The sequence below is a fragment of the Balaenoptera musculus genome, chromosome 7 (assembly GCF_009873245.2).
Source record: "Balaenoptera musculus isolate JJ_BM4_2016_0621 chromosome 7, mBalMus1.pri.v3, whole genome shotgun sequence".
Classification (NCBI taxonomy): Eukaryota; Metazoa; Chordata; class Mammalia; order Artiodactyla; family Balaenopteridae; genus Balaenoptera; species Balaenoptera musculus.
Window position 1 is genome coordinate 7045418 of NC_045791.1, and position 20451 is coordinate 7065868.

Below are 20451 nucleotides of genomic sequence, written 5' to 3' on the forward strand. Positions count from 1 at the left end.
GACTCCCAAGACTTGATGATAAGCTCTTTGAGGACAAAACCATGTCTTACCTTTGTTGCCCCAATACTCAGTTCAAGGCTTGGTGCAGAGTGGTCACTTAATGTTGTTGAGTTTGGATGAATGGGCATCTGAACATTTTTCAGTGAGAGGAGGGTAAGAGCCACTGAGAAGGAAGAATTAAGAGGGAAAAGTCTTGATGTGGGTGGGAGGAGATGGGGTGTATTGCTCAGATGTTTGACAAGGTGTTAGTTATAGAGAGGAGAGGAATGCCTGTTCTGATGAGGCAGACAAAGTGAAAGAAGCAGGGGCATTTGGGGATAAGAGTAGTGTAGAAAAGGGAGGTGATATAGATAGACTTGTACTTCTCCATAATGTTGCTTCTTAACAAAGTTATAAAGAAGAGATGTGTGTATGTGCATGTGTGAGTGAGAGAGAGAGAGAAAGGGAGAGAATCCTGATTTAAGGGCAAGAGGACTAAGTATCATGGCACAGAAGGAAAACCAGTGAACCTTGGACTGTGGCTCTTCCACTTATCTGTATGACATTGGATAAGAAGATGATTTACTTCTCAGAGTTCCTTCCTCAGTAAAAGAAGATTAATTTAGCTCACTGATTTAATGTGATGATTTATTTAGCTATCACAAATGAAATCTCTTTGTCAACTCTACAACATATTGCAAATGTATTTCTTTGAAAGATCTATTTATAGTTTAGTTTGGTTGAGGAAAGAAGTTTAACCCATCTAAACAGTATAATGAACTAAGTATAAAATGTTAAAAAAAACCCCACAAAACTATGAGAGCACAGAAATACAGAATATCAGCTTGGTGGATTTTTGGAAGTCATTGACACAATCTCCCATATTGTATAAGAGTATTTTCCTGTTGTAATTATTTCTATATACATCTCTATTTGTCTTTCCCCATCCAGTTTGCTAATTCCCCCCAAAAGAGATAATATCGCTGTATGTCAGCATCTATTAAAATCTTATTTATAAACTAGTTGCTAATACCTGTATATTGAATTGATCTGTTGAAAGCTCTCATTTTACAATTGGAGAAACAGGCTCAAATATCTCAAGTGACTCTGCAAATCTCACACAACTAGGTCTTCTCACTGCCAGCCTAATGTTTTTTTACAATCTGATCTCAGGAAAGAGATGGACCTTGAAGCCGCATAGCACAGGGAGATCAGCTTGGTGCTTTGTGACCACCTAGAGGGGTGGGATAGGGAGGGTGGGAGGGAGATGCAAGAGGGAGCAGATATGGGGATATATGTATATGTGGAGCTGATTCACTTTGCTATAAAGCAGAAACTAACACACCATTTTAAAGCAATTATACTCTAATAAAGGTGTTAAAAAAAAAAACAAACATAGGAGCAAACAGAAAACAGGATATTCCTGGCAAACAAAACAGCTTCAGAAATAGGGTTTGAGTGTTCAGGGGTCCTTTGGTGGACCAGCCTGGCTGCAATGGAGGGCAAACACATTTTTACCAGGCTTGCTAACCTCTAATGAGTCCTGAGAAAAAGAATCAAGAAATTGTCAAAGATAATAATAAAAATCTTAATTATTTAGCAATTTGTCCAGTACTAAACTCTAAGGCGGGCAACACTAGTGTCATATAAAATGAATGCAAAATTGAACACATCAAATCAAATAAATGCTTCCTTCTTGTCAAAGTCTCCTTGGAATTACATCACAAACAACCCTCATGATAGTAATGAATCAAAGAAGTCTCCTTAATTTATTTCAAAGGCAAATGCCATTGGATAAGTTTGAGGTCACTAGAGGTCCTTCATGGAGTCTGACCAATCTTAACGGAGCACCCACTTACTTCAGAGGGAAAAGTAGACCAGTGTCTATTAGTCCCTGACTTTCCTGAATCTAGTATCCCAGGACCACGCCTTAGCATTGTGTGCCACTAAATTGAATAGAATGCATTTCAGGGCTTATTGAAAAATATACATAAAATCATGGAGGGCTTTCTGGAGGAAGGATGACTTTGGTAACATCTTAAGAATGGAAAACTACTGTTAGAGCCCTTCATTGTCTCCCTAATGGTGGTGTGCAAAGCCCTCCAAATCCACCCCTCCTTAGCCATTCAGTTTTGTCTCCCAACGTTTCTCTTTCATGTCCATACACCCCAATCATACCAAACTGCTCATAGTTCCTTGAGCTATATATTGCAATTTCACACCTCTGAGTCCTTAAATATGCTAATTTTTCCACCTGATGCACCATTGCCCTCCTTCTGCCTGGAGAGGATGTCTCCTCTGTGTTCAAGACCCGTATGACTATTTCTTCCGCCAACTAAGGTACAGTTGATTACTATTCCTTGTGTCCCACTCTGTATCTTGTATCACCTTCCTTATGGCACTTATCTCACTATCCTGAATCCTTTTTTATTTTAATAAGAATTTTCTGTATTTATCCCTGTGAGCTTAAAGACTAGGCTCCATGTATTACTGGGGATTCTATTCCCACTAAGTCACTGATGCAACGTAGATGATCTGTTTGTCAGATGAATGAATGGATTAATGAATGAATGAAAGATGCCAGGCTAATAGTTTAATGCGTCCAGGAGCCAGGTGGTTGCATTAGGTAGAATGCAGATGCATTTGGCTGCAAAAAATAGACAAGCCAACTCTATTAGCATAAATGGAAATTGATTCATGCAAAGTTTCTACAGGGCTGTGAGGCCCAGGGTTGGGTGATTCACAGCTCAGTGATGTTAGCTGGACCCGACTTCTTTCTTTCCTTCTGTTCTGCCTTCTCCTCGCTCCCCCTGGTGGTTGCAAGTTGGTTGCCAGCAGCTCCCAAGACCTACAGGCATCCAGATCCACATCAAGAGAGATGACGTGTCTCCTCGGAAAGCTCTTTGAAGAGAAAGGACACATTTTCCCCCAGAAGCCACTAGGTAACATTGTTCCACTTCTAGTACCCAGTTTGGATTGGGTGGCCACTCCTGAACCAGTAACTGTGGCTGGGAGGTGAGATTTGTTGAGAAGTCACATGTTCTGCCTTAGAGCTGGGGGAAATTGTTTTTGAGGGGAAAAAAATGAGAGAGATGTGGATACCCAACAAAATAAGACTATTTTAAAGAAAGGAAGGCAGGATTTGGGGGAGGTGATCGCAGTGACTAGAATGGGATGGAAAGGACATGCCCAAAAGCCATTCCTGTGGTCTGTGTTGACCCTGAACTTTGATTCCTTGTTGGGTTGGAATTTGGGGCTCTCGCTCATTGTCTTTTGCCTTATAAAGTGACAGTTTATTAAAAAGAGAAAGAAGAAAAAACTCCCAACAACAGTGTGTGTGTGTGTGTGTGTGTGTGTGTGTGTGTGTGTATCACATACGTACATCTTCAAAGTTTGACCTGACCTTCTGTTCATGATGTGTCTGCCAAGGTAGAGGTGAAAGTCATCTTGAGTCTCTGTCAGGCTGAGGTGCAGCAGAAAGGGCCCTCTTCTTCAGAGAAGCTAGTTTGCTGCTCTTGGAATATACATAAAGGGGACACATTTTTTACTGTCAAATGCCTTCTTCTCCACTCTGCAAAAAATTACAGGTGCAAAAATCCTGTCCAATCAAGGGAAGCTTCAGCATTTGAATTCTGGACTCACTTGCTGGGACCAGATCCAGGGAGGTCCAGCCCTGTGGAGCCCCACCCTGTGCCAGAGGTTTATTCACATTGTCTTCTTTAATCATCCCTGTGGTCACACTAGGGAAAGAGACCTGCAAGGGGATTCACAGGGAAGGCACTTCTCCTCGAAAACAGGCTTGTCCCAGACACATCACCAATCTACCCCCTTCATCTCCCTCCACCTACATGCTGAAGGTTTCTTTTGACACCTTTCTCTTCTGACCATGCATTTCTTTTCCACTTCATCACAAAAACGCAAACAAACAAAAAACAAGCACGATCAACCAACAGATAAGTTCCCTCCCACAAAAACAAAGTCCAAAAAACACGAAAACAAACCAAACCACCACCACCATCAACTCTTATGGCTTCACAGTAAGAGTATTCAGCATGAATCCAAAGTTTTAATGTTGTCTGGAACAAGTTTACATTCATCTCACTGAATTAACACAAAATTCAAGTCTGTTTAAAAGGCAAGGAAACTTGGACACACCAGGGAAATGCTTTAGTTGACATATGCTCGTCTTAGGCTCTGCCTGAGTAGAGATGTGTGCTGTCTGGTGGACTCCTGCTCTGTTCTAGTCTTTGATTTTCTCTCCCATGAAAGGAAGAAATACATTGAGTCAGCAAATACTCATTGTACTACATGGCATGTACTAATATTAGTTCTAGGAATATAGCTATGGACAAGATCTCCCTGCACCTGCTCTTGCAGAGCTTAATTCCAGGTGGAAAGATGAACACTAAACCTGTGAATCAAGATGTGATCAAGAGAATTTCAGCTGGTGATAATTTCAATGAAGAAAATAACACAGGGAGATGTAGTAGGAAGTGTCTGGGGTGGAGGGCTAAGTTAGATAAGGTCAGGGAAGACACTCTGGAAGAAGAGGACATTTGAGCCAAGGCTTACATGATGGGAAGGACTCAGCCATAGGGAGGAATGAGGTAGTGCTTTCCAGGAAGTGAGAAGCAAAGTCAGAGTTTGGAAGTCAAGAGTGAGCTTGGCTTGTTTGAAAAAACCAGAGAGAGCAAGGGAAGAGTGGTGGATTGTTTCTGGATTCTGGTCCTTTATTCTGAGGGTTACCCCTGACCCTAATGCATAATTTAACCCTCATAGAAGCCATACTTTATACACACTATGCCTATTTTAGAGATATACAAACTGACACCCAGGGTCAGTGGGCCACTTGAGATGACATAGTCAGACAAGAGCAGAGGAAATATGGACCCCCACGCCCCACCCACTACTAGGTCAGTGTGAGAGGGTCAGTCCATGCAAGACCATCCTTACTTCTGATACCAGTTGCAGGTTCAGAGGTTTCCCCAAACCAACTCTGGGTTCAATAATTTGCTAGGAGGAATTCACAGAACTCACTGAAAGCTGTTACACTCATGGTTATGGTTTATTACAGGGAAAGGATGCTGAAGAGAAACAGCCAAGGAAATAAGCATGTAAGGCAGAGACTACAAGGGTATGAAATGTGGAGTTTTCAGTTGTCCTCCCCAAGGAGTCAAGATGACATTTCCCTCCTGGTACTACTCCATGTGACAATATACATGGAATATTGCCAATCAGGGAAGCTCACCTGAGCCTTGGTGTCCAGAATCTCTATTAAGTCTCCATCAAGTGGACATGGTTGGTTGATTGCCCTCATGACTTCAGTCTCTAGCCCTTCCAGAGGCTGACTGATATTCCATGACCAAAAGTCTCCACCTCAAATCACATTTTTACTATCAGGTGTGGCCAGCCCCACCCTAAATCATATTCTTAGGCTATCCAGTGTGACCCAAGGGCTCCAGGCAAACAAAGACACCACTACCAGGCAGGTGCCTTTCCTACTGTGCTGGTAGCTGGCATCTGACAAAGAGAAGGAGAGAGCTGAGTTGCCTGTGGACCCACCTGAAATTGGTCCTGTGTCTTATCATGGCTCTGCAGTCCCTATATTAGGACCTCCATCCACCCACCTCACTTTAGACTAAGCTACTTAACTGAATTGGCCCTTCCTTTTCAGCCCTGCTCTCTCCTCCTAGATCTATCCAAGTCTGACCCAATCTGAACTATCCCTCCAAGTTTCATCAATAGAGAGGCAGTGTGGTGGGCAATGGGAATGTGAGATCACACAGTGATCGTTGGAAAAACCAAGTCTGCCCGTGCTAGCTTAACTCATTTGGAAAATTACTTGGAATCTCTGAGCCTGTTTCCTCCTGTCTAAAACATCACAGGCTTCTTATGAAGGAGTCTGTACACACAAGTGCTGAAGGCAGTGATCAATACATTATTAGCTATTATTGTTGTCCTGGTGGCTGCTGTGAGTGTTCAATGAGGGGATACATGTCATTAGTACACAACAGTTGCTCATTGCACACATTTCCTTTCTTGCCAAGGTCTTCTTTGTCCTCTTTGCCTGAAACAGTATATAAGCCGATGTTCCTGTTCTCTGAAGTAAAAGACTTTTGCTTTAGTCTCCCAGGCCTCCCTTGAGTCTCAAAAGGCTGACTCAGGAGTTAATGATCAAGAATGTGAAGATGTAGAAACAAAGAATAGTTAGGCTGGGAAACTGGTAACAATTTAGGCTATAAATCCACCACATAGCAGAGTCACCAAACTCCCAGTTCCCTGAAAGATATAGATGAAGGCCTGACACACATTCCTAAGTTGTTTTTATAGGAAGCTGACCCCCACCAGATGAAAACTGCTGACCACAAGAACATAGACCCTAGACCGGTTGAAACCAGAAAGTTGATGATGCTTGAAACTTCACCTTGACGCCAACCAATCCAAGAATTGTGCACGAGATGATCACGCACCCTGCAGCCCCTCCCTCACACGGCCTTTAAAACCCCTTCCCTGAAAACCATCAGGGAGTTTGGGTCTTTTGAGCATGAGCTGCCCATTCTCCTTGCTTGGTGCCCTGCAATCAATGCTGTGCTTTCCTTCACCACAACCCAGTGTCAGTAGATTGGTTTTACTGTGCGTGGGTGAGCAGACCCAAGCTTGGTTTGGTAACAAACCTAGCTCATCATGCACATCACTTTGGGAGCTGAATGCACACACACACACACACACACACACACACACACACAATCTTCATTCTCTCATCTCCAACCACAGCACCCTCTTTGCTCTTCCTGAAGTGTCTGAAACGAGCCCATCTCCAGACATTTGTTGTTTTATGTCTTTTGCTTGTAACAGTTTTCCCAGGATAGCTGTGTGGATCAACACTTTATTTCAATTGGGCCTGTGCTCAAACACCAGCCCCTGAGAGGCCTTCCCTGACCTCACCACTCTTCCCCTTCCCCTGCTTGTTTTCCCCCATGGCATGTATCACTCCTGATGTTATATTATACATCTGATTGCTTATTTTATATCTTCATCAGAACTTATGTTACATCAGAACAGGTTCTTTGCTCAGTACTCTGCCCTCTATTCCTAGAATAGTGCTAGTTACATAGGAGGTACTCATCTGATATTTGTTGAATAAACTAAAGCATATTCTCTTACATCGTATTCTCATGGTTTTCATGTTTTGTTTACACATACAGGCCTAGAAGATGGTGTCAAGGACTTATCTGTTTTCTCTCTCCACTGAGTACACTGCAAAAACATTGGTTTATATCCCACACTCAATGAAGACAACTATAATTCACTTATATTTATCTACCTATCAGTCTCTTTTTACTGAAAACAGATTTACTGATGTCTGTGTTGCACCTAGTCCTATGCTTGATTTTCTAGGAGTTGAAAGATGATTGAAATGTCATCCTGCCTTCAAAGAGCTCATAGTTCAGTAAATTGAAATAACACCTCAGAAGAAGAAATGTGTTTTCCATGGTGACTCAGTATAGTATATATAAACACATGCACACACGTGATGAAAACAGATATTTTAGGAAGCCATGCTCTCTGCTGTTGTCTATTCATTCTTTGGCACTTTTCAAAAATGCTGCTGGCAACTCACTATACTGATTTTATGACTCACTAATGAGTATGACCCATAATTTAAAAAACATGACTGTAATACAACTTAGTTACTTTCCCGGATTACATAGGGAATTGTGTAATTATTATTTCCCAGCTATTCCATGTCTGCCTTCTCCACTATAATGATAATGATATATACTCCTATCTTACCCTATACCAAACACTGTTATAAGCACATTTCATGGATTATCTTGTTAAATCTTAATAACAAGACTTCGAGGCTAGGCCTATTATTAACCCCATTAAACCAACTGGAAAATAAGCCCAGAGAGATTAGAAAGTCATATTTTTGTTGTTTTTTTTTTTGGCCACGCCCTGCGGCATACGGGATCCCAGCCCAGACCAGGGATCGAACCTCTGTCCCCTGCAGTAGAAGCGTGGAGTCTTAACCACTGGACTGTCAGGGAAGTCCCTAGAAAGTCATCTTATCTAAAATCTTACAACTGGTGAGAGGCAGAGAGCTGGAATCTGTCTTTGGAGCTGTGCTCTTAACCACTACACCACACTGATTCTCTAGAGCCACTGGACTTGGTCAAGGACCATATCTGTTTTCACCTGTATGTCCAGATTTGAAAGCTCCCAATTTCCCTGGGCTCTTTCTCCCTTTTAGTGATGTTATTTCTCCATCTCATAGTGTAGTATGGTAAAGTATATATCTGATCTTTATGCCCAGTTCCTGGCAGAGAGCTTCAAATGCCCTTGGAATTTCTTAAGTTACTAGAGTGTTTGTTATGCTAATGAGGTGACTCATGGTGTATTCTTAGATGGCTTCAGGATGTTGGGTGCTCATCAGAAAGACCTACTTCATAATTAGAGGGTTGTGGCCTCATTGCACCTGGTCTTATGCACCTTGTTCATGAGAAGCTGCCCACCATCTCCATATGAGGCTGGTTTCACTACAGGTCACTATTTTTTTTGTCTGCTGAGTTTTCTGATTTTTAAAGAGTGTTTATATCAGTCATAGATGGAGAGTACAGAGGTTAGATTTAACTCTCAAGTGGGCACTATGTTTTTAAAATCCAGAAAAATTTCCTTAACCTGGATTTGTGTCTTCTCTTGGGACATCAGCTCTGGCAACTCTGGGAGCACACTTCCTCAACTCCAACAATGGACCAGATCAGAAAGTGCCTCCGTTCACACTTACTCTCACGTCCCCTGTCCCCACCACCCCTCACTGCCTCACCTCAACTCTACTCATTCACATTAACTGCCCAGCTTCATCCTTTCCCTACATCAATGTTATCTCCCACCTTTTCTGTCCAGAATGTTAAGTGCAAGTGGAATCCAGGAAGTTTTATTCTTTTCTTCCACAGTCATTCATTTGTTTATTCAACAAATAAAGAGTGAGTGCCTGCATGTGCAGAACTATTCTAGATGCATGGATGTATTTTAACACGAGTATTTAAATATGACTGCCCTCCCCAACCCCCCATGAAGGAAGGAAGGCACAGTTATTTGGGAAGATGGACAAGCTGACAAAAACAGTACAATACAATACCTAATTAAATGGAAAGGAGTACAGGGTGCTTTGTGGATACAGAGGACAACTGATCCCATAAGGGTCAATAGGATGGTGAAGGAAGACTGCCAGCCTTTCCTGAGAGGCAGCCTTATGATTGGTGTGAAGGGTAATTAGGACTGATCCTGGGGGAATAGAAAGAGTCCTCCAAGCTGGGGCAGGGCAGATTTTGAAAGACAAGAGGTACGGTTGCACAGGCACAGAAACATTTCAGCGTGCTTGGAAAGGACCTGAAAGGGGATAAGGAGGGAGATGACAGTGTCAGCTACACATGAAGGAACATGGAGAATGGGAGGGCAGGATCTGTGGGGCTGCCTAGGCGGAGGTCCTAAATCCATGGGTATTGAGGATCTGGACCACTGGCAGGGGCCAAAGAAGGATGTCAGCAATGGAAAGAGCCAGGATGTAGAAACGCACAGACCCAAGAAGACCGTGTGTGCCGTCCTAAGCATCTTCTGTAGAGCACAGGCCTCCAGTGATGGAGCTGGATGAGCCAGAGACACACCTGGTTTGTCCTTACTCCCAGCAGTGACACAGGAAGATCTTGACAGCTCTATCTCAGTCTCCAGCAGAGGGAGAGGAGGAACAAGCAAAAAAGCTGACCATGCCCCCAGCCGATTCTATATTTCTGGAGCCAGATGCCTGGCTCAAGAGAAGGGACAATTTGTCACTTGATATAAGATTAAAGTTTTAATCTGTGTTAGTTTGCAATAACCAATAGTAACTGAGACCTCCAAGATTTGCACAAAATGTCATCAAAGGACAAGAAGAGAGTTTGACAGGGCCTGGTTGAAAGCAATGATTGGAAAAGATAAATAAAATATTTACATGTGGGGGCGTCATTGGCTACACATCACTTAATATGCTTGTTACATAGGGCTGAACAAGATTCATGTCAATCTGAAGGACTTATCTGAGTGGCTGGTCCTGAGTTCCAGATTTAGACAAAGATGGTCTGGGAATGAGAAGGGTCAGGAACATGGGAGGCACAGGACACATGACCCCCACAGGGTGACGATGATGCAAAGGCAACTAAGCAGCAGGTGAGTTCACGGGCTCAGGCCAGAGGCAGGGTAGCTGGCCTCATCTACTTGGGATTTCTGAGGGCTTAGGCAATAAGTAAAGAAGACACGAAAAAACAGCACAGAGCAGGCGACTCTGGCACCTAGGGAATGGCGGGGGCAGACACACTCGCTTTGTCCACCTTGTGGTCTGAACAGTGACAGGTAACTCCACAGGTGCATGTCCTTCGAAATGCAGGCCAGCCACCTTCTCATGTCCACGGTGACCGTGGAGCCATACGGATCAGCGTGTCTGTTATGCTTTCTTTAACTCTCAATTACTGTAAATGAATTTCTGCAGAATCACCGAGAAGGGGGAAGATTTACAACAGATTAACTTTCATTTAGTTTAACAGAATTGTCTAAATGCATAAATCCGAGCCTGCCTCAAGTTCATGAATTTTTATAGCTCCTGCTTGGTTGACAATCCTTTTCTGCCTTTCTTTCCTTCCTCCACTCTTCTTGTCCCCTCCTCCTTTGCTCTGCCTTTGGATCTGCCTGGGTTCTGCACCTCTGTCAGACACTTTGCGAGCCAGAAGATGAAAGCTTCCAGAGACCTGTGTAAAATATATTTATGGTGTGTCTCTGCAAATACTCTTGTTTAGTCATAAGAGTATAAATGCAGCATGACAAGCAATTTGTTGCATGAAAGCTGATATTAATGACTTGACATATTCATACCTACTTGTATGATCAGATTTTTTTGCCAGTGACATACTCTGGTCCAAAGTGTCTTATATTGACTACCCCTTTCCTCGTATTAAGAGAACATCTTCCCAAGTTCCCATATGATTCCTGTGGGTACCAACGAGCTCATTTCTTTATAGTTAATGGGGACCTTACTGTGGGAAGCAGGGTGTCCAAGGGAGACAGGTTTTCCATTAATTGAATCAATAGAATTTCCTGGCCCGACTGCTTCTGTTAGATGTTGGGGTGTACAATGGGACAGGACTGCAATGGCCCACTGCACAAGCTCACTGTCTAGGGGGGTGTCATAGACATCTAAGTCCAGGGCTGAGCTGGGATGAACCTATTCAGTTTTCTGTCTAACGCTACCTTCCTGCAAGATTGTCATGGAAAGCGCCCATCACACTTCTAGGACTGTTAGTGACCATAATGACCAGATACTGGGGTAAGGCAGAGCAATCACTTGGGGAATTAGGACCTCTATCAAACCCATTTTGTCTTCTTCCATGACTTCTCTCTTTGGATCCATTTTGCCCAGGAGGGAATTATCCAAAGCAAACCATCCCATAAAGAAACAACAGTTCTCAGGTTTATGAGACAAAGGTCAAGACAATAAGACATAAAACAGAGAGGGTTTAAAAGACAATTCATGTCCATGTTCACTTCCACTGAGACTGGGAAAGCTCTGAGCTGGGGAGAGGGTGGTGAGGAAAGAGAGGGATGGGAGCGGTGTGAGCCCTGTTCTGGCTTGTCCTCCCCAGTGAATCCAGTGGGGTGGGGGCATGGAGAGAAGCTGTGTTAAACCTGGCGAGATGAGAGGCGCTCTGCTGCATCAGGACCAGACTTGAGGATGGTGCTGATACCGACCAGTTTTCTTGGCCTCCTTAATCAATAGAAATTGACTAGAGGCCAGACTAGAAATTCAGGCAAGGCTTTACTGGGGCTCCTGCAGGTGCAGGAGGGAGCAAAAACAAGTAATAGGTTCCCTTGCTCACTCCCTGAGCGGGTATGAGCTGGTTCCTTATATGGGGTGAAGGTAAGGGTGTGTCCAGGGGTCGGGCTGCAGGGGTGGCTGAGGTGGTTTGCCCACCCGTCTGGTGGTGTTGTGTGCAGGGGGCATGCACAGTACCCTGTTTTTGCTCCCAACACCCTGTTTTTGCTCCCGACTCTTCAGAGGTGGCAGTTGGGTTTTTTGTTCTTTGTCCATAATTTGCCCCAACTGTGCACGCACGCAGTTATTTTTAGTCCCATATAGTTTCTTTGTATTTCATTGCTTGAGGAGATGTTTGTCCAGGTTCAAGCATTGCAGCAAAGGGTCCCAGGTCCCAGGCTGTCTCAGTGCCAGCCTCACAAATCCACTCTGCACCACAAGGTGGTGGGGGGTGACAGTGGTTAAGATACGGAAGCAATACAGATCAAGTTCCCCCAGAACTTTTCCCTTTTCCATCGTCAGGGCTGATTTAAGCATTAGAAGGGGAATCATGCAGCAATCAGACACAGGGATGACTGATGACACAGAGGTCCGGTGAGGAGCTATTTGTACAACCCGTTGATGAGGTGCCAGGGGCTGGAATGGCGCATGGCAGTGGGAATGACAATGACTCAACAAAATGACAGTGAGGCAGGAGATAGATGGGCTCCAGTCTAGGCATTTACAACTGGCCTCCTAATTACATTTCTTGGGGTGAGAAAAAGATGAGCTTCAGGCCGGACACTTACAAGTAGCCCCCTGTTTGCATTACATGAGACAGGAGATAGGTGGGCTCCAGGTTAGGCATTTACGACCAGCCTCCTGTTTGCCCTCCGAAATGGAAGCAACAACAGAAACAGGGTAAAGAGCCAGGCTCTGTATCCTGTGGACACCTTAAGATAACAGTCATGGCAGAGACAGAGAGGGGCTAAACCCTGTTTGAGGAAAAGATCAAGAGGTCACATATTTCCCATCCTTGGGGCAAGGGAGACACTGCACATGTACAGAAAGGCTCCTTGGGGGTCAAAAATCAGGGGACAATGTCAGGCCATAATGAGTCTTGCTTCTCCTAGACTCCTTTGTGTTGAGATCCATCTTGGCTGAGAGGTGCATGTGCACCTAGGGGGAGGGTCCTGAAATGAATTAGCCAGGGGGGAAAAAGCAAGATGATTGGCCAGAAGCGAGACAAAGACCCAGAAGAACTGCCCGATATAAATGACCTAATTGGGACTTTCCTGGTGGCACAGTGGTTAAGAATACACCTGCCAATGTAGGGAACATTGGTTAGAGCCCTGGTACGGGAAAATCCCACATGCCGTGGAGCAACTAAGCCCTTGTGCCACAACTATTGAGCTTGCACTCTAGAGCTGGCAAGCCACAACTATTGAGCCTGCATGCCACAACTACTGAAGCCCGTGCTCCTAGACACCGTGCTCCACAACAAGTGAAGCCACCACAATGAGAAACCCGCACGCTGCAACGAAGAGTAACCCCCACTCGCTGCAACTAGAGGAAGCCCACGCACAGCAATGAAGACCCAACGCAGCCAAAATTTAAAAAATAATTAATTAAATTAAAAAAAATTTAAAATTTATGTTTAAAAAATAAATAAATAAATGACCTAACCTCTTCTTTACTGTGCTCCTCCTCATTAGGGGGGATGCCCACACCATTTCTCTCTGGGTGTACATCTCTGCCTTGCTTCTATCTTAACTAAACAAACTGTTTCTCTGTGTGCTCTCCCACTTGTTGTGCTGTGTCTCTAATAATAAACTTTGTACCTGTTTTTACAGTTTTTGCCTCCGTGAGAAATGCATTTTTCACTGGGGGCAAGAGCCAGGGAAAAATAGCTTCTAGCTTCTAGCCCTTGCCTGTCTGGTGGCTATGATTCCTGGTTTTCATCTAGGCTATGCAGGTTCAATTCCTGGACAAGGAATTAAGACCTCACTTCACGCCACTGTTCACTGCTGCCTCTCCGAGATCAACAGTAGAAGACGGGAAGAAAGTCAGGTGATGTGAGCATTGTACCCGGGTATCACAGTGATGCAAACTTCTACTAGATTACAAGTCATCCCTGCCTCCTATCAACCCCAGGGTGTATAGTTCCTCTTCCACAATTCATTAGCTTTTGACCTGAAGCACAGATACCTTAGAGACTAAAATTTAGTGAGACTATTTGACATTTTTATAATTCCATGACCAAAGCAGACCTTGCAGGACAAAAGTCAAATTGTTAGTTTTACCCCTGAGACCCAGAGAATTTCATAAGAATATGAAAAAAAGAATCTTATGACTTATATCCTCCTCAGAAGAAACCTTTCCCCTCTAAGCTATTTTGTGACATTCTAGGAGATGGAAGGGGATAAAACAAAACTTCTCTTGAGATGGTCAAAATAAAATTAAGTCCTATTCTCGGGATGAGGTTGAGAAAGCACAATGGAAATTTTTCTCACCGAGCCCGGAGGCTGCTTGGTCTCTCTGGCGAGTTGTAGGAAGTTGTTACCTCTGTACACATTTACTTGTGCCCTCGTGCACAAGGGGCTGTGCCTGGTGCTGGTGCTTTGATTCTGACAGCAGTGAGCCTTAGTAGGGAGAGAAGCCTTCCCCAGCACAGCAGGACACAGGCAGCACAGCTTCTTGGGGGAAGATGACTCCACAGAATGTCTTGAAGAAGATGGCTTTACCAGAGCGGAAAAGAGGTTACAGGGCTTTTCTGGAAGAACAGAGAAAAGGAGGGAGACCAGAGCTTCTGCTTTCAGGTCGGGTGTATTTGCGACAGCTCCAACTCTGACAAGAGAACTAGACATTCTATCTACCAGCAAGACATTTTGGTGGCTTCAGAAGCCCACGAGCTACCATCTGTAGCCCTCGTGGCCAATCACAGTCACTTGAGACACAGTGTATGCTCTTGCCTGCCATCTTTTGTAATGTGAACTTTGTAGATTTGTGTTCTTTTCTTTTTCTTTCTCTCTTTCTTTTTTTATTTTGGTTATCTAGATTTAAGTGTTTTATATATTAAAAAAAATACATAGTCCCTGCCTTGCAATTATTTGTGTTGATGCTTTGTTTGCATACTAGATTGTAAACTACTAGAGGGCAAGGGCCATTGTTTATGCATCCTGGCTTCCCCCGTAGCATCTGAAAGCATTATACAGAGCACTGCATCTGATGGCATGGGCCAGAATACAAGATTTGAAGCAGGAAGAACTGGGTGTGCTTCTGGTTTTATCTCCTTCTTGCAGTGTGACCTTGTCCACCTGACCTAACTTTTTTGAATTTCAGTTATGTTATCCCAAAAGTGAAGATACCAAATTCAGCTACTACAAGGCATTATTGTTAGGATGAAATGGCATAAATGATAAGAAATGGATAAGTTAATATTTGGAGGTTAAAATTTGATCAGTCTTAGGTTTAGGCTATGTTAAACCAAAAGCCATAATTTCCTAGTTGTAGATCATTAAGTTTCACTAGGAATGAGGTGAAACAAGGACTCAACAGGCATTCAGACTGGTGTCCTATTTTGAATCTTTCACTTTTTACTGGTAACTTAATCAAAATCACAGTATCTTTACTTACCTACCACAATATTATGTACCCAATAATGTACCTAAAGATGTTCCTGTAAAAGAAGAGATCGCATAGGTAATTGCCCACTCTGGTTCCATACTCCTGTTCTGTTTCCACTTCTGTGCAATTTGTCTGCAGAGATCTAGACTTACATTTTAATTGGAATCCTATGAATATTAATCACATATATATGATTACTGTGACACTGTATATTATATTAGGATGTAAGCTCCTTGAAGGTAGTAATTTTTGCCTGATTGTTTAATTTCTGTGTCCCCATCACTTACAATGGCTTCTGACTTATGTATTCAATGAATATTGAATGAATGAGTGAATGAATGAGTGCCCTCCCAGTGTTCGGCCAATCATAGTGATTCCTTTGGATGCTAAGGCAGCTTGGATTCGGCATTGTCAAGGGCAGGTAAAATGAATGAAGCTTGGTTGTCCAATGTGCTTGCCTCTTGCAGTTGAGTTAATTTGATACCTGAGGCGTCTCCTGGAGATTATGTCAAAACAGCTAGTTTCCTAGGCAGACAGGCAAGGCTCATAAATCTGCTCCATGCATTCTCACTCTCTTTAACAACAACAAAAATTCATTTTGAGATAAAATGTCCTGAAGGGGCCTTCAGTAATATGCATCACCAAAATGGAGAGAGTCAAATGCATCACCTCAATCCCGGGACGCATATTTCATTGCTAGTTAGTGTCAAACATTATCTCATTTGTCAACAAAGAAGTGTGGGGAATAAATACTACCAGGCAGGCACGTGGAACAGGCTCTCTTTTTAACCAGAAGAGTATGTGTTTAGAAGGAATATGGGTCTAGCAATGGGTGAGTTTATCACTTCCTATCAATGAAATTCGATAGGACACATGCTCAGACCTTGACTGAGATACCATGAAGCTGACATATAATTAGTACACTTTTTCTAGTGATAGTAAACAGTTACATTTCAATTACTCTGAAAACACCAGAACAAACACAGAAAACGTGTATTTTCAGAGGGGTTATATATTCTTTGTCTCACATATAACTGAAAAAAAAACAACAACAACTGTGAATTATGCTGGGAAATTTGTTGCTGACTTTATTCAAAGTGTTCAGTGAAGGTCAGAGAGAATCAAGACTGTATTTACAGGATGAACATTTATTTGTAAAGAAGGGGAAACGTGGGTACAAAACATGAATTGTATTTTTACTACTTGGGAGGGCGAGTTGGTCTACCTGTTTTCTTCATTCAAAAGTTTCATGCCATTTCTTAAGCATGTTCTATTTTTGTAAGGATTTTAGGAGTCAACTTCCATGGCAAATCTTGTTGAGTTTTTAATTACTCTTAATTTATAGACACAGTTGGATGATATTATTTTTAAAAATTCTCTCATATTTATTCTAGTAATTTACAATTTCTTTAACTTTGATTCATACAAAAAGTAAAGTAGGCATCTATCTTCCATTACTTTCCAGAAGGTCAGCCATTTGTCCAAACACCAGGTATCAATCAATCCATCTTTATTTAACTGGTTTGACCTAACATTATATCTCTTACTAAATTTTATCTTATTTTTGAACTCTCTTTTCCATTTCATTGATGTATGTCTTCTATTTATGCGTCAATATTAAGCTTGTAATTACTATACTTTATAATACTTGTGATCATCTTCTTTAGAATTATTTGGGGTATAATTTTATGTTTGCTTTTTCATATAAAGTGTTGAATTAGTTTGCTTTTACTAACTCTCCTTCCCTTTTAAAATGTCAAAATCATATAAATATACATTTATAGATTTACAGATAGGATGTTGACAGCTTTACAGATTTATATAGATTTATTTATGAATTTATAGAGTCTTCATAGCTTTATAATATTGACTTTTTCTCCTCAAAAATAGAGTATGACTTTCCATTCATTAAAATAGGTTTTTTTTTATAATTCTCACTAGCATTCACAATTTTTTTCATAGTGTGCTAGCATATTCCTTGTTAACACATATTTTTATTCTTTGTGGCTATTATAACTGCAGTCTTTTTCTCATTATGTTTTCTAGGTGGTTAATCATTTTACAGTGGATCGCTATTGAATTTTAAATGTTGATTTTGTAATCAACCACCTTACTGGGTTCTTTTTTAGTTCTTAATAGTGTTCAGCTAACTTTCTTGGGCCTTCTAGACATACTCTATTATCTTTGGCAAATGACAATAATTTTGAATCCTTTCCAACTTTATGTGTCGTATTTCTTTTTCTTGCCTACTTGTACTGGCTAAGACCTCCAGAATAATGATAAAAATAGTGAAGAGAATGGCCAATATTGTTTTACTCCTGATTTTAGTAGGGATGCTTTCAGTGTTTCACCATTAAACATTATGCTGGCTTTGGCTTAATCTATTGGTACTTTATTAAGAGCTTTATTTTAATTTTAAAATCAGGAATAGGTATCGAATTTTATTGAATATTGTTTGTCCAGTAGGTACAGAAGTATTTATGCCTTTTTGGCTACTATGATGAATATTGTATAAGGCATTTGGTGGCTATATATTCCTGTATTAATGTCCTGTAGGATTGCTTGTTAATATATCATATAGGACATTTACAATATTTACAATCTATTTACAATAATGCAATTTATTAGTAAATTTTGTCTATGTCTTATGTCATTTTATGTCATCGTACTATTTTTGGTCATATTTTCATATCCAGAGTATTATGGTTTTGTAAAGCTAATTTGGGAACTTTTGGTGTTTATGCTCTGAAAAAAATTTGAAAGCACTTGGGCAATCTGTTAGCTGAAACATGGATAGAATTCATCTGGAACCTGTGATGCCTGGTATCATTTATCATGTTCCTTTGCACCCTGTATTTCTGTACATTTATGCTTAACTCTATAGACTTTATTAAATTTACATTTAATTTTACTTTTACAAGACTACTTCTTAAGAGTTGCAGGGTACTTCCATTAGAATGGCCTGATTTTCTCTCTTTTTATGTTATTAGTAGCCATTGATAATCATTGTCTAGACCCATTAATTAATTGGATTTCAATTATTGATATAATGATTCTATCATTTATTCCTTGTTTATTTGATGGAATAATTTCATAAATAGACAACTTCTCAGCAATATTTGCTTATTGTGAGTTATAGTTCATATAGTAAATATAGTAAAGGTAAGATAATTTTTTTTTTTACCAGTTTTCAAAATAATAAATTGTTTCCTTAGCAATGACAGGTGTTTTGCTTGTTTTGTTGTTGCTGCTTTTGTATCTTTATGAACTCCTGGATTTAGACTTGATGTGAGCAGTTAGTAATGTAACTAACACATTTTGCCACCTCTGAACAATAAAACCTTGTGAAACTTGCTCCGTGAATCCTTTTCACAGAGACTTTCTAGTATTTGATATTTTTCTTGCTTTCTGATAGGAAAAACTGTTATATACTTTCATTTTGTACATTTTCTTTTGTTTTAGATCTGGAATCCAGAGTCATTTTCCCATAGTCCTGGTTTATCTCAGTAAGAAGGTATTTACAGAAAGTACTCTGTGCATGAGGTGTGTTACTGCCACTGGGCAATCATTGTTTTTAGGACTTTTCAGTGTATAGAGTAACACAATTTTTTAAAACATTTTGTTGTAAGTTCATACTGAAACTTCAAGCTATGATTATTATCTGTCATAATTATCAATTTTCCTTATTTCATACCACACACATACCAATTTCATGATGACAATATTAACACCACTAACAGAGAGCTTTACATGTATGTGGCAATTTGAGGCATCCAGAACTGTGAGAAAATAAATTTCTGTTTTTTAAGCTACCAAGTCCATGATAATTTGTTACAGTAGCCACAAGAAACTAGTACATGTTTTTTTCCACTTTTCAGCTATTATGAATAATGCTGCTATGAACATTTGCTTACACATTTTTGTGTTGACATGTTTTCATTTCTCTCATGTACACACGTTTGTGTCAACATGTGTTTTCATTTTTCTTCCCATATATCTGGGAGGGTAATTCTTTATCATTTCTTTTAGCTATGTGAATATATTTATAATAACTGCTTTGAAGTCTCTGTCTACTAAGTCCCAAATCTGGCTCCTCTCAGGAACATTTTCTGTTGGGTACTTTTTTTCCTGAATATGTGGTATACTTTCCTATTTCTTTGCATTTCTCATAATTTTGTTGTCCTTGTTGTTGTTGAAAACTGGATATTTCAGATAATATATTGTAGCAATTCTGGTCAAATCCCTTCCCCATCCAGTTTTTAGTACTCTTATTTGTGGGGTTTTTTTTTTTTTCTGTTATTTATTTTCTTGTTGCTGCTTTTCTGTTTAAGAAATTACCTGGACCAATTCTTTAGAGTCTGTATTCTCTGCAGTTGAAGCCACTGAGTTCTCTGCTACTTTTCTTAAGCTTTTGTTCTTATTTTTATGCTTAGCTTCCTGGGATTTATCCCTAAATCAGTATAATGTAGTAGTCAGCCATTTTTAGGTCAGAAGATTTCCTCAAATGCCTTTCTTATCCATCTTCCTCCCTTTGCTAAGGGGAACTGTGTAAGAGGGCAAACCTTCAAACTTCAGACAGTCTACACGATAGACCTAGCTTTCACTCCCACCATGTGCAGGGCTTCAAGTTCATCCTGAGGAAAGTGCTCTTATTTTTTTACCATGTTTTTCCTGGGCATGTGCACAGTCTCCTGCGTGAGCACCAACTTTGAGATCTGCAGGAATGTCAGATCTTTCCAAATTCCCTATGGTCATCTTGTTTTCCATAATTCCCTTTTATATTCCTGGCTAGACTGTTGTTTACTACAAACAAAGCAAGTCTTAGCCTTAGGCAGCTACAATGTTGTCAAGAGATTGATATTGCTTTGGTAGTCCCCTAAGGGTAAGGTTTTTTTTTTTTTTTTCTTCTTCTTAATGAGCTGAGCACTGACTTGAATTGAATAGCCACAGTACCTGGGCATAGAGATTTTTCTGGTAGTTGGAAGTTCATATAACATATTTACTGTGCTATGAAGATGGTGCTT